This window comes from Nymphaea colorata, chromosome 1 (genome assembly GCF_008831285.2).
Source record: "Nymphaea colorata isolate Beijing-Zhang1983 chromosome 1, ASM883128v2, whole genome shotgun sequence".
Lineage (NCBI taxonomy): Eukaryota > Viridiplantae > Streptophyta > Magnoliopsida > Nymphaeales > Nymphaeaceae > Nymphaea > Nymphaea colorata.
This window is the reverse complement of record NC_045138.2, coordinates 41824010-41839055: the sequence shown is the minus strand read 5'-3', so window position 1 is coordinate 41839055 and position 15046 is coordinate 41824010.

Here is a 15046-nt window from a genome sequence, read left to right as displayed (position 1 = left end):
CTTACTGTTGAAGATCTCTAGTTCACAGAGATCTTTAAATATATATTTTTATGCTCTGATACCTTATCACGGCACATGGGCTCTTTAGCTGGATCTTACTATCTAAATGTACTTCGAATGAGTTGTATAACCCATAAGATGCTAATGCAGTTAATTATCTTCAGTTTGTCATAAGTTCTGATCTCAACGCAGTGAAAGATCTGAAAACCCAACATTTAAAATGGTTCTGAACTCGCATTTCTGAAGTTGTTCAACTCCCGATTAGTAGCGCAACTCATAATCCATTTATGTTGGCAAGAAAGAGTCGCAGAAAATGTGTTGAAGCAATCCAACATAATCATGAGTGAAGAGGAACACATTAAACTCGAAACGAAAGAGCTCATAATCCATTTATGTTGGCAAGAAAGAGAAACAGAAAATGTGTTGAAGATATCCAATATAATCCATTTACGTTGGCAAGAAAGAGTCGCAGACAGGTAAGTGAATGAGTTGAAGCAATCTGAAAACCCTTAAAAACCCCCAAATAAAGAAGAAGAACACATTAAACTCGAAACTAAACGAAAAAAAAAATCCACTTACCTGTCCGTCGCCGGCTGTTGACGGCGAAGACAGGACGTCGCCGTCGGTTGCCGGAAGTCGTCACCGCCGCCCACCATCGCTCGTCGGGTGAAGGTCTGCCGTTGGGTGAAGAGGAAGAACGTCAGGTGAAGGTTGAGCGGAGTGGTCGACCTAATTTCATTTAACGGATCATTTTTTTAAAGTTTGGATCGGGTCTGAACCAAACCCGATCCAAATGTATCCATGAAGTATCCGTATTCGGATCGCCGTATGGGTGTATCGATACGGATACATGGGCCAATCCCACGTATCCGTGTGACATAGGTCATGATGCAGACCTTCCCACCAGGAGGCCGAGAACCAGGGCCAGCAAGGCCAAGAGAGTCAAGCGCCATCGGCCAGCATGTTGAAAAGCATAGATCAGCTAAGGGAGGCTAACATAGAACTTGAAGTTGATGCAGCGGGCGGTGTGGGCGGAGCATCATCAGCGGAGCGCGGGCAGCGGGTTGAAGACTTCAAGGCAGAACAGGCATGGGAACTAGACCTAGATCTGGTTATAGTGAGTTCGAACCCTGAGTCTAGTCCTGACCCAGTCCACGCGTGGCAAGCCTAAGGCCGAACTTAGGCAAGTTATATGGCTGAACCCGTGAGGGAGAGGCCAAACTCACTAAACATTCGAGACGTCTCGTCTCGGTTCACATGTTAAAAACTGGTTTTATTTCAAGAACTTAAACTCTTTTGTAAGTCTTTTTTCATTATGCAATCAAGAATTAGAAGTTGAGTCTTTCATGTGAATTGGCTCTTGCCTCTCTCTTCCCTTCATCGTCTTACCGCCGGTGATCGGAATGCAAAGGCTCCAACCCGTGGCTCTAGTTGAAGTAAAACAAGCTTGGAGACATTCCTCGAGGCTACCGGAATTCCTCTTGGAGTTTCTTCATCCTACGCATAATTCCCCGACCTAGTCGCCATCTTCTCACGGTGCAATGTCTTCATCCCCGGAAGAAGTTAGAGGCTGGAGAAGTATCACGGGAAGACTTGGGGAAGATCGGTCCGTGGTTCTGACCGACTAGTACTCGAGTAGAGACATCCGGCTGCAAGAGGTTTGGTAAGAATCGTTGTTCTCCTTGGTTCTTCATCCTCTAGCAGAAATCAGAAGTTTATCCGAAATCAACCAAGTCGCCCCTCTTCTCTGCCCAAAACCAGAGGATAGACGGTGAGTTTGGCTGATTCGGCTTGATTGGTGTTCTTGTGGTGAGAAGCCTGTACGAGTTTGGGAACTTCACCGGTAGACGGCCGATTGTTGCTCACAAGCTCCACGGGGGACCAGCGTAAGGGCTCCTTCGAACGAGTGCCAATAAACTCAAATTCCATTTCTGACCGTGTGCTCAACAAAGGAGAATAAACCACTGCTCACCAACCTCAAGTCTGAGTAAAATTTCACATTCGGTTGAGCAGAAACAATCAGCAAATTGGGTGCAAGTTCCGGACCAATTCTAAGCAAATTCAAGGCAGTTTTCACTCTCTCGTTGATTCCTTTAACATCGCCAAAATCTTAGCAAGCTCCCAGCCAATTTTTTGGCGATTCCATTCATCCACAGCTGAGAACGAGTCTCCGATCGGAAATCTGTCCACACGCCGGAAAATCGGGTCGCTGCTTCGTTCCCAGCATAACCCGACGGAGTTCCATATTTTTTTTGCTTCTTCCTAGTTTGCCCATGGTACGATTTATTCAATATCAAAGTCAGAATTACTAATCGAGGGGGCAGCTTCGTCATCCACCCACCTAGCGAAAAGGAGACGCGAGCTGCGAGCGTTACACTCCGTAGCCTCCCTCTCAGCTTCTCGTCTTTAAGTTGGGAGTTACACTTCTTTCACGCACTTAATCACAAGCATTCACACCACGAGGCTTCAATCCAGCTCTTCTTAGCCATTTGTCTCCAACGTATGAGCCAGCACTGCCCTCACTTCATTGCGCATTCCCATGTGCCATCATTGAGAATTAAAGAGGTAAGTTCCACTCTAGTAGCTAGGAGGCCCTTGGCCACTCCTTAGCCTCTTCATCCCTCGTAACTGACCCAAACCCTGTAACTCCAGAATTAACCTCTTCATCACCCTCTACCTCGTCATTAGTAACCCCCCTTCATCATTAGGAACCCCTTCACTCGCATGACTCTTGGCTTAACCTTCCTTAGAACAATTCCTACTCATTATTACCCACCTCATGTAGGCTTAACTCTCCATCACCCCACGCATGCCCCTTAGCCTATCTCTAAACCATAACCGATCCACTTGCAATAACCTCACCACTCGTCTAGACTAAGTCCACCTGCTACCGTACCTCTGTCACTCACCTGAACCTAGTCCACCCGAGCTCACACATCATACTGAGCTCAGCTGACCCATATCACCTAGACTAAGCCTTCCTAAACCCATACCGAGCTCATCTCCTTGTTCCGAGCTCGGCGGACCCCTTGGAGTTCACTAGTTAGGATCCATCTCCAAGGATTGCACGTGATCAAATTAGCATCTCTACTACAGCAAGTAAGTCATTTTGCAGCCTCCCTCGCTGCAACCATCTCCCGAACATCTTCCTAGGCGCCAAGGTGACCTCGGCCAAGTGGGCTGAGCCCATGCCTCCATCCAGGCGCTCCTCCGTCACTTTGCTGTCTCTCTTGGCCGACCGAGGCCTGCAGCAGCCGTACACCATCCATTTCTGTTGTCATGATCCTCTATCACTCTCGGTAGTTTTTACTAGAAAACCAGGCATCCTAGACCAGGTGGGTCTAGCTTCCACTCCACCTCCTTGCTGTGATATCTGAGAGTGGCTGAGTCACTGGTTTTCTCTCGAATCCTATTGTTGTTTAAGCTGATCTCTCATCTTCTAGGTAACTTCTAAACATCCTATAGAACAGGGTTATTGGGTGCATTTGCTTTCTAAGCCAGGCTCTAGCCATTTGCTACTGTCGGTAGTCCCTCCAAGGCACCTTGCCAAGGACACGGCTGCGAGTAGGTAGACCACCAAAGGGAAAGGGCATGGTTTGGCCGTTCTTAGGGATTGTATGAATGGTTTGTGAATGAATGATGAGTGAGTTGTGAGAGTTAAATCTGTATCGCTCGCATTTGTACAAGCTTTAATCCCCTCAGTTTTGTAATAGGATTGAAGCCTTGGGTCAGGGAAAACATACTTGTATCTTATACCCAGGGTACTATTAAGCTAGGGTTGCTGTCCGGCGGGAAAAGTTTTGTAAATACAATTTGCTTAAGTTTGGACTTTAGGCTCCCACGAGTTGATCCTGGACTTGGGATCTATTCTCGGGCTTTGAAATCACTAGCCAGGTCTGGGTTCCCACTAGTTGGTATCAGAGCACACTTGCGGCAGCCAGTGGTATATTTCAGTTGGGTTTTCAGAGTATAGCGGAGGATTTTTCAGTTTGGCAGAAGGTTATATCAGATTTAAGTGGAGTTTTGGAAGTTTACACTCGGATTTCATAGCTGGTAGTGTTAGAGTAGCAGCTGTCTGAAGAAAAGTGAGAACAGTCCAGACCAATCAAACAAGTATATCAGGCAAAGTTTTGGTGATCTGTGAGCGGGCTTCCTACCAACCTGTTCGTAAATATTTCAGAGACATTCTGTCCAAATTTCGTGAGAAATGGAGTTAAATTGGCGCAGCAGAGGCCAAATTACACATTCACAGCAAGCATATTACAGTTTCTGAGAGACCAGAAACTACGCCGTATTCCGGTGGCCGGCGCTGTCACCTCTGGAATCGGAATTGGTCGAGGTTAGGCTTGTTGGAAGCGCCTCTTTTCAGGTATCTTCAGTTTAAATTTCAGATTTTTTGGAGTTACGGTTGAAAAGTTATGAATTTTTGAGTGGACCCCTGTCGCTGAAAGTTTCCTGTGCGGCTGAAGAACGAGCGACAAGCTTGACAAACGAGGTCCAGGCGTGACTTTCTAGGCAGATCGACTTAGATTGGGGAGGAATTAGAAACTGAACTTCATGTCATTGGATTCCCTATCGTGTCTAGTATTTTTCAACCAAGTTTCACGATTTTTAGAGTTCTGGAAGTGAAGTTATTGAATTTACAAGCAGCACTGGTTTTCTGAAGAACTTCTAGCAACCAGCCCACTAACAAGAGGTTTCCTCTTCAGTCGTTAGCAGTAGCAGCAGATTGTTGATTGTTGGATCAGCCATGCGACAGGACTAAGAGCAGAAATTTCAATGGAGAAGAAGGCCAAACCCACTGTCCATTATTCTCCCGAGCAAGAAGTTGAGACTTCCAGCCGAGAAGAACAAATCGAATCCAACTTACTTGATATGGAAACCTTACACCAAGGCCGAGTGAATTCCCTTGAGTCTAGCATGAACCAAATGCATCATGAACTACATGAGTACAAGAAGTCTCTTAGTAAACTTGATGAATGGGACCAGATGAAGCAAATGATGACTTCCTTGATTGTTGGCCAAAACACGTTGATGAAAAGAATGGAACAATTTGACCGAACCACACAAGGCACCACCCCGAATCAGGACAAAGGCAAGGTGCCAATGAACAACCAATTTGTCCCTCCTTTTTCCAATAGTTTTAACCAGTTCGATCACTTCGGCCATAATGGCACCAGGCAACCCGAAGGCCAAGGAAGCTAGGGACAACATCAAGGGCCCGATTTCCATTTTAGGTTCGGCTCTAGCAGCCAGCAACAAGCGCCCCAAAACCAGCATTTTAGTAAGAACCAGGGCAAAGATGAAAGTGAGGAAGATGAGGATATGGTGATTGTTGACAGAGAACCCTTTAGAGGCAGACGCAACCAAACTCATCCAAGAAGAAGAAACCCAACCGTTAAGATTGACTTCCCACGTTTCACAGGGATTGATGCCAAACATTTCTTCAAGATAGACATACAGCGAAGAAAATACACCGATTTGGTTGAATGTTTCACCGAGGCTCGAGCAATAGAAGAGAGAAATAGGCGCAAGGATGCCTTACGAAAACCCTATAAGGGCAATGAGCCAACCAAGTACAAAGGGCTACCACCAAGAAAGCCTATGCCCTACAAAAGAGAAGAACAAAAACCCCTCTACCGTGATCGAGTGCCTACCACTTACATAACTAGGCAAGAGATGGAACAAATGATAAAAAACAATCAATGTTTCAATTGTAAGGAACCATGGAGTCATACTCACAAGTGTAAAAATCTTCAAGTTTTTGAAGTCATTGATGAAAGCGATGAAGAAGAAGAATAGTCTAGCCAAGACACAAATCCTCCTAGTCCGAATGAGGCCAAGACTGATACAAGTGCATCTGAGACTATTGAAGGGACATGTCATGCCTTGACAGACCCAAAAAGACCGAATGCCATGAGAGTTGTTGGTAAGATTGGAAAGCATAAAGTAGTAGTACTCCTAGACTCGGGTGCTACACACAATTTTGTTAGTGAAGAGGCAGCTCAAGCAGTTGGGTGCCCACTAGAAGAACAATAGCCAATCTCAGTCATGGTAGGAGATGGGTCCAAACTCGTATGTACACAAAAATGCAAAGGCGTCCCACTATGCATGCAAAAGGTACCATTCACGGTCGATCTTTTAGTACTCCCCATCGGTGGTGTCGATGTGGTATTGGGGGTACAATGGCTAGAGACTCTAGGAAACATCTCTTGGAATTTCAAAGACATGAGTATGTCTTTTGCCAAGGAGGGAGGTGACCAAAACATCACCCTAAAGGCAGTAAATACCAACGTTGAACCAAAGGCAGCACTTAAAGCACTAGTCGCCCAACAACCAACGTTTTGGGTTGTTACTATGGCCATGGACATACTAGCCAAAGATGAGCAAGAAGAAAATATACCAGCCGAGGTTCAACACGTGCTTGAACAGTTTTCAGATCTCTTTGAGGAACCGAAGGGACTTCCTCCACGTCGAGCTTATGACCATAGAATCATCATGAATCAGGGTGCCGAACCTGTCAACGTTCGACCTTATCGTTATGGTCATCACCAAAAAGCAGAAATTGAAAAATTGGTTAAGGAAATGATAGAGGGTGGTATCATACGCCCTAGCTGCAGTCCTTTCTCCTCACCAGTCTTATTAGTTAAAAGAAAGATAACATATGACACTTCTGCGTGGACTATAGAGCACTAAATGAGGCAACCGTGAAGGACCGACATCCAATACCGGTAATCGACGAACTTCTAGATGAGTTAACCGGTGCCTCTGTGTTTTCCAAAATAGACCTACGGGCAGGCTACCACCAGATTAGAATGCACGATGAAGACATTCCAAAAACATCTTTTAGAACTCATGATGGACACTATGAGTTCTTGGTGATGCCTTTTGGCTTAACCAATGAACCCGCCACATTCCAGAGGTACATGAATGATGTTTTCAGGAGGTATCTTAGAAACTTTATCTTGGTATTCTTTGATGACATTCTCGTATATAGCCAGTCAGTAGAGCAACATGCTGCCCACTTGGCCATGGCCTTACAAATTTTGAGGGAACATCGTCTTTATGCTAAGAGGTCAAAATGCAGCTTTGGCCAACCCTCAATCGGATATCTTGGGCACATAGTATCCAAAGAAGGGGTAAAAGCAAAACCCTGAAAAATTAGAGGCAATGAACAACTGGCCTTTGCCTAAAGACTTGAAAAGCCTCCGTCGATTTCTTGGGTTAACCGGCTATTATAGAAGATTCATTCAAGGCTATGCGCTCATAACTGCCCCATTAACCCAAATGACTAAGAAAGGAGCATTCGCTTGGTCAGACAAAGCAAGAGAAGCATTTCAGAAATTGAAATCGCCACTCATGACAGCACCTGTTCTCACCTTGCTCGATTTTAGCAAGCCTTTCACTATTGAAACAGATGCTTGTGACATTGGCATAGGAGCTGTCCTCAGCTAAGAAAATCACCCTATAGCATATATGTCAAAGGCTCTCACCAATCGAGCCAAACCGTTATCGACATACAAGAAAGAACTTCTTGCCATAGTGTTGTCAGTTGAGAAATGGAGGCCTTACCTCATAGGCCGAAGATTCATCGTGAAGACAGATCAGAATAGCCTTAAATACATACTCAAACAACGAGTTTCAACACCAACACAACAAAGGTGGTTGGCCAAACTCCTTGGATACGATTTTGAAATTGCCAGATAATACTGTGGCAGATGCACTATCAAAGTTGGGTGAACAATTCTTGACGCTTTCAATCATAGGGACCAATTTATGGGACCAAATAGCTAGTGAGCAACTAAAGGACGAAGGGTTGAGGCTCATCAAAGCCTCCATCACTCAAAAACCAGGGACCATTCCCCACTATACCATCAAGGGCAGATTACTTATGAGAAAGAACCGCACGGTGGTTCCACCTAAATCGGCCCTAAAGCAAGAATTACAACAACATTTTCATTCCACTCCATCAGCCGGCCATGAAGGAGTAGTCAAAACACTCCACCGAGTGAAGGCTCAATTTTGGTGGACCGGAATGAAGGCAGACATGAGGAATTATGTTAAATAGTGTCAAATTTGCCAACGTGAAAAGTATGAGGGAATTAAGCCTCCGGGCCATCTAAATCCCTTACCAGTGCCGAAAAAGCCATGGACCGATGTCACCATGAATTTCATAGATGCCCTTCCACGAACAGAAAACAAGGAAGCCATACTCGTGGTGATCGACAGGTTAACAAAGTATAGCCACTTCGTTCACTTGCCTAAGAAATATCATGGACAGATGGTGGCTGCTAAGTACCAAGATCACGTAGGGAAACTACATGGCATGCCTCAGACAATAGTCTGCGATAGAGATTCAATCTTCATGAGTGAATTTTGGAGAGAATATATGAAGCAGATGGGAACAACAATCCAATTCAGTACTGCCCACCATCCTCAGACCGATGGGTAAAGTGAAGTGGTCAACCGTTCTTTAGAAACATATCTCTGTTGCGTTGCAGGAGAAAGACCCAACTCTTGGGTAAAGTATCTCTCATGGGCTGAATGGTCCTACAATACGAGTTGGCACTTGTCTACTTAGACCACTCCATACGAAGCTCTCTATGAAATTCCTCTCCCAACAATTCCAAAATATGAAGAAGGCACGTCAAAGGAAGATAAGGTTGATTGTGAGCTACGCACAAGGGAAGAGGTGCTAGCATCACTAAAGAAGAATATCATCAAAGCCCAAAATCGAATGAAACAGACATATGACAAGGGCAGGAAGGATCGTGAATTTATGGTAGGAGACTACGTATGGCTTAAAAGATTGCCAATGAGGCAAAAGTCTCTCTTAGGGCAGCCTTACTCTAAGCTTTTACCAAGTTTTTTTGGGCCATTCCCAGTGCTACAAAAGATTGGGAAAGCAGCTTACAGATTAGGCCTCCCACAAACGGCCTCAGTCCATCCAGTCTTTCATGTTTCTCGGCTGAAACCGCATGTTGGGGAAGTGCCAAGGCAGATTGAACAAATTTCGAGCCAACAACAACCAATACCATACCGAATTCTTAAACATAGACATGTTCATCGGAATGGTAGACTGTGTCATGAAGTTATGGTTCAATGGGAAGGACCAGACAACGGCACTTCGTGGGAAGAATTTGAGCAGATAGTTAATCGTTTTCCCACTGCACGAGCTTGGGAGCAAGCTTGAGGTTAGGAGGGAGGATCTGATGCAGACCTTCCCACTAGGAGGCCAAGAACCAGGGCCAGCACTGCCAAGCAAGGCCAAGAGAGTCAAGCGCCATCGGCCAGCATGTTGAAAAGCATAGATCAGCTAAGGGAGGCTAACATAGAACTTGAAGTTGATGCAGCGGGCGGTGTGGGCGGACCATCATCAGCAGAGCGCGGGCAGCGGGTTGAAGACTTCAAGGCGGAACAGGCACGGGAACTAGACCTAGATCCGGTTATAGTGAGTTCGAACCCTGAGTCTAGTCCTGACCCAGTCCACGCGTGGCAAGCCTAAGGCCGAACTTAGGCAAGTTATATGGCTGAACCCGTGAGGGAGAGGCCAAACTCACTAAACATTTGAGACGTCTCGTCTCGGTCTCCTTTTATGCTTTTGCTTTATAGTTGAGTCATTTCATTTCAGCAAGTGTCTCGGTTCACATGTTAAGAACCAGTTTTATTTCAAGTACTTAAACTCTTTTGTAAGTCATTTTTCATTATGCAATCAAGAATTAGAAGTTGAGTTTTTCGTGTGAATTGGCTCTTGCCTCTCTCTTCCCTTCATCGTCTTACCACCGGTGATCGGAATCCAAAGGCTCCAAGCCGTGGCTCTGGTTGAAGCAAAACAAGCTTGGAGACATTCCTCGAGGCTACCGGAATTCCTCTTAGAGTTTCTTCATCCTACGCATAATTCCCCCGACCTAGTCGCCATCTTCTCACGGTGCAACGTCTTCATCCCCGGAAGAAGTTAGAGGCTAGAGAAGTATCACAGGAAGACTTGGGGAAGATCGGTCTGTGGTTTTGACCGACTAGTACTAGAGTAGAGACATCCGGCTGCAAGAGGTTTGGTACGAATCGTTGTTCTTCTTGGTTCTTCATCCTCTAGCAGAAATCAGAAGTCCATCCGAAATCAACCAAGTCACCCCTCTTCTCTGCCCAAAACCAGAGGATAGACGGTCAGTTTGGCTGATTGAGGATCGGCTTGATTGGTGTTCTTGCGGTGAGAAGCTTGTGCGAGTTTGGGAACTTCACCGGTAGACGGCCGGTTGTTGCTGACAAGCTCCACAGGGGACCAGCGTAAGGGCTCCTTCGAACGAGCGTCAATCAACTCAAATTCCATTTCTGACTATGCGCTCAACAAAGGAGAATAAACCACTGCTCACCAACCTCAAGTCTGAGTACAATTTCACATTCGATTGAGCAGAAACAATCAGCAAATTGGGCTCAAGTTCCGGACCAATTCTAAGCAAATTCAAGGCAGTTTTCACTCTCTCGTTGATTCCTTTAGCATCGCCCAGATTTTAGCAAGCTCCCAGTCAATTTTCAGGCGATTCCATTCATCCACGACTGAGAACGAGTCTTCGATTGGAAATCTGTCGACATGCCGGAAAATCGGGTCGCTGATTCGTTCCCGGCGTAACCCGATGGAGTTCCATATTTTTTTTGCTTCTTCCTAGTTTGCCCATGGTACGATTTATTCAATATCAAAGTTAGAATTACTAACCGAGGGCAGCTTCGTCATCCACCCACCTAGCGCAAAGGAGACGCGAGCTGTGAGCGTTACACTCCGCAGCCTCCCTCTCAACTTCTCATCTTTAAGTTGGGAGTTACACTTCTTTCACGCACTTAATCACAAGCATTCACACCACGAGGCTTCAATCCTGCTCTTCTTAGCCATTTGTCTCCAACGTATGAGCCAGCACTGCTTCACTTCATTGCGCATTCCCATGTGCCATCATTGAGAATTAAAGAGGTAAGTTACACTCTCGTAGCTAGGAGGCCCTTCACCACTCCTTAGCCTCTTCATCCCTCGTAACTGACCCAAACCTTGTAACTCCAGAATTAACCTCACTTCATCACCCTCTACCTCGTCATTAGTAACCCCCCTTCATCATTAGGAACCCCTTCACTCGCATGACTCTTGGCTTAACCTTCCTTAGAACAATTCCTACTCATTATTACCCACCTCACGTAGGCTTAACTCTCCATCACCCCACGCATGCCCCTTAGCCTATCTCTAAACCATAACCGATCCACTCGCAATAACCTCACCACTCGTCTAGACTAAGTCCACCTGCTACCGTACCTCCTTCACTCACCTGAACCTAGTCCACCCGAGCTCACACATCATACTGAGCTCAGCTGACCCATATCACCTAGACTAAGCCTTCCTAAACCCATACCGAGCTCATCTCCTTGTTCCGAGCTCGGCGGACCCCTTGGAGTTCACTAGTTAGGATCCATCTCCAAGGATTGCACGTGATCAAATTAGCATCTCTACTACAGCAAGTAAGACATTTTGCAGCCTCCCTCGCTGCAACCATCTTCTGAACATCTTCCTAGGCGCCAAGGTGACCTCGGCCAAGTGGGCTGAGCCCCTGCCTCCATCCAGGCGCTCCTCCGTCACTTTGCTGTCTCTCTTGGCCGACCGAGGCCTGCAGCAGCCGTACACCATCCATTTCTATTGTCGTGATTCTCTATCACTCTCGGCGGTTCTTACTAGAAGACCAGGCGTCCTAGACCAGGTGGGTCTAGCCTCCACTCCACCTCCTTGCTATGATATCCGAGAGTGGCTGAGCCACTGGTTTTCTCTCAGATCCTATTGCTGTTTAAGCCGATCTCTCATCGGCTAGGTAACTTTTAAACATCCTATAGAATGGGGTTATTGGGTGCATTTGCTTTCTAAGCCAGGCTCTAGCCATTTGCTACTGTCGGTAGTCCCTCCAAGGCGCCTTGCCAAGGACACGGCTGCGAGTAGCTTGACCACCAAAGGGAAAGGGCATGGTTTGGCCGTTCTTAGGGATTGTATGAATGGTTTGTGAATGAATGATGAGTGAGTTGTGAGAGTTAAATCTGTATCGCTTGTGTTTGTACAAGCCTTAGTCCCCTCAGTTTTGTAATAGGATTGAAGCCTTGGGTCAGGGAAAACATACTTGTATCTTATACCCAGGGTACTATTAAGCCGGGGTTGCTGTTCGGCGGGAAAAGTTTTGTAAATATAATTTGCTTAAGTTTGGACTTTAGGCTCCCGCGAGTTGATCTTGGACTTGGGATCTATTCTCGGGCTTTGAAATCACTAGCCGGGTCTTGGTTCCCACCAGGTCACCACCTTCAAATTCATTGTATATTCACTTCACACCCCTGAATGATGCCATGCATTAGGCCCATGCAACAAATGTCGACCATCCACATGCCACCATGTTCTATGTCGCCCACTCTAGGCCAAACGTTCGTGCTCTTCCCACTTGGGCACATGAAGCAGATGAGACTCTACTAACACTTTTGAAGGCATCTTGGATATGATTGGTTGAAGAACCTCCTCTCAGGAAATAAATTTTCAAAGAGAAATATGCATGGAAAAATGAAACCTTACATTTTTTGCTTCAGCTTGAGAGGGGCTCAGTTTGATTGGATCGCACAGTTCTCAGTTGCCCTCCAAGGACACCAACATGAAAATTGCTGATTCCATCTAGCTTTCATTTGGGAGATTTAGACATGCACTTGAAGATGATTGGCTTCTAAATCTAATTAGTTCAAGCTTTTGTGCATGGAGATTGGAAGCTCTAGAAGGCATGCTCTATATTTAGTATTTTGTTATCATTTGTTTTTTTGCTTTTCTTATAAATCTGTACCCATTGCGAACTCTTTTATGTTTTTTTGGAGAGCTTTGAATAGAACTTGCTAACCTGTTTGTGGGAAGGCAATGACTCATCACCATTCAGAATTTCATCAATACCATAAATAACATAATCTAGAGAAATAGTGGTCAGAGGCACAAGTGTCTGGAATACAGGCTTATTCAAAGGAACGATCAAGAATATGGGCTGTGAAAGCTTTAGCAATATCATAGCATGTTCTAGCAGTATGATTTTTTCTCCCACAAAACTGACAAACAACTTGGCCTGATGACTGATTTTGACCTTCTTGTTTACTATCATTGGAATATTGTTTACTTCCATGACCATGACGGCCTCCTCCTCTAAATCGACCACAACCAGAACCTCTATAATTACCTATACCACATCCTCGTTGAGAGTAGAAGGTGACCGAGGCATTTTCAGTTGTTGCTTGAGATGAGGGCTTAGGCTGAAACATCTGAAGGCGTCTTTCTTGATTAACTAACAAACCAAACCAATGTTAAAAATGGCGTAGCGTATTGGTCGGGCCGAGGCATTTTCTTGATTATCAAACAATTTTGAAAAACTGGGAAGCGTTTTTTGAGGAGTGATGGTGGTAATAAAAATTTTATAAGAGCTTGGCAAATCAATAAGAAAAAAATAGGATCAAGTCAATATTATTTCACATACTCTCCTATGGTAGCAAGGGAGTTAGAAAAAAATTTAACACGATTAAATCTTCTCCAAATTAGACCTAAAGGTAGGGTATCAAATCAAGATGTGCCCAGAAGATATTCCAAAAATTGTCTTTCAAAAGCATGAAGGGCATTATGAATTCACATGTATACCTTTCGGCTTAACTAATGCCCGTCAAACTTTTCAAGTACAGATGAACAATATATTTAGGTCTTATTTACACAAATTTGTGCTAGTATTTTTTGATGACGCATTAGTTTATAGTGCAGGCATGAAAGAACATTTGGAGCAGCTGAGAAGATTACTGGAATGGCTAAGGAAACATAGGCTATATGCAAAGATCTCAAAATGCTTGATCGGGTGCTCCCACGTCACTTATTTGGGACACATAATATCTAAGCAAGGAGTGCAGATGGAGCATGGTAAGGTGGCTGCTACAAAAGACTGGCCCGTACCACAAGGAATCAAGGGTTTACCTGCTTTCTTAGAACTTGCAGGTTATTATCAAAGATTAATGAGGAAGTTTGGAATAACAGCCCCACTAAAGAAGATGCTAAAAAAGAACCGATTTGATTGAAAGGAAGATGGGAAGGAAACCTTTGACTTGCTCAAGGAAGTTATAACCATTGTTCCCATACTACCCCTACTCGATTTTAGTGAATTTTTTTGGTTGGAGACTGATGCATCTGAAAAAAGGGTGGGAGCTGTCCTAAATCAAGGAAAGAATTCAATTGCCTTTTTCAGCCAAGCCATAGCCATGGGAGAGTGTTTCAGAGGCACATGAGTTCATGAAAGGGAACTAATTGCTATTGTCTTAGCTGTTCGCAGATGGCACCATTGTTTAGTTGGAAGGAAATTCTAAATCTATACTGATCACAGTAGCTTGAAACACTATATGCAGTAGAAAACCTCTCACTTGTTCAGCAAAAATGAGTTATCAAATTTCTTGGACATGACCTTGAAATACTATATAAGAGGGGATCAGCTAAGCTGGTCGTGGATGGGCTAATAACGGCAGTTTGAAACAGATAAGTCAGAGGGTCACGATGCATTTCAGCTAAAAACACTGGCCATTATATACTTCAGGCATTTGGGATAATTTAGTAAAGGAACACGAGTAGGCAAAATCGATACAGGACATAAGGAAAAGAATAGAAACCTCCCCCTACGTAGATGTATGGCTACAGTTCGCAATCACCTTATCTATATAATCATAATCGAGTCTATGTGTCCTCAGAATCAAGCCTTACTAAAACTATCATTACACTCTCCCACGGTTTCAAGGAGACACGCCATCAAGGGGTAGGATATACTTACCAGTGGATCAACCACACTTTTTATTGACCTAGGATGAAAATGGAGGTGAGGGAATATGTGTGTGCTTGAGCCACATTCCAAACACACAAATACAAGATGCTTAAGCCTGCCGGTCTCCTCCAGCCCCTCCAATTCCTATGTGTATATGGGCAGATTTATGCATGGATTTCATCGAAGTTCTGCCCAAGTCCAAGGGAAAGTCAGTCATA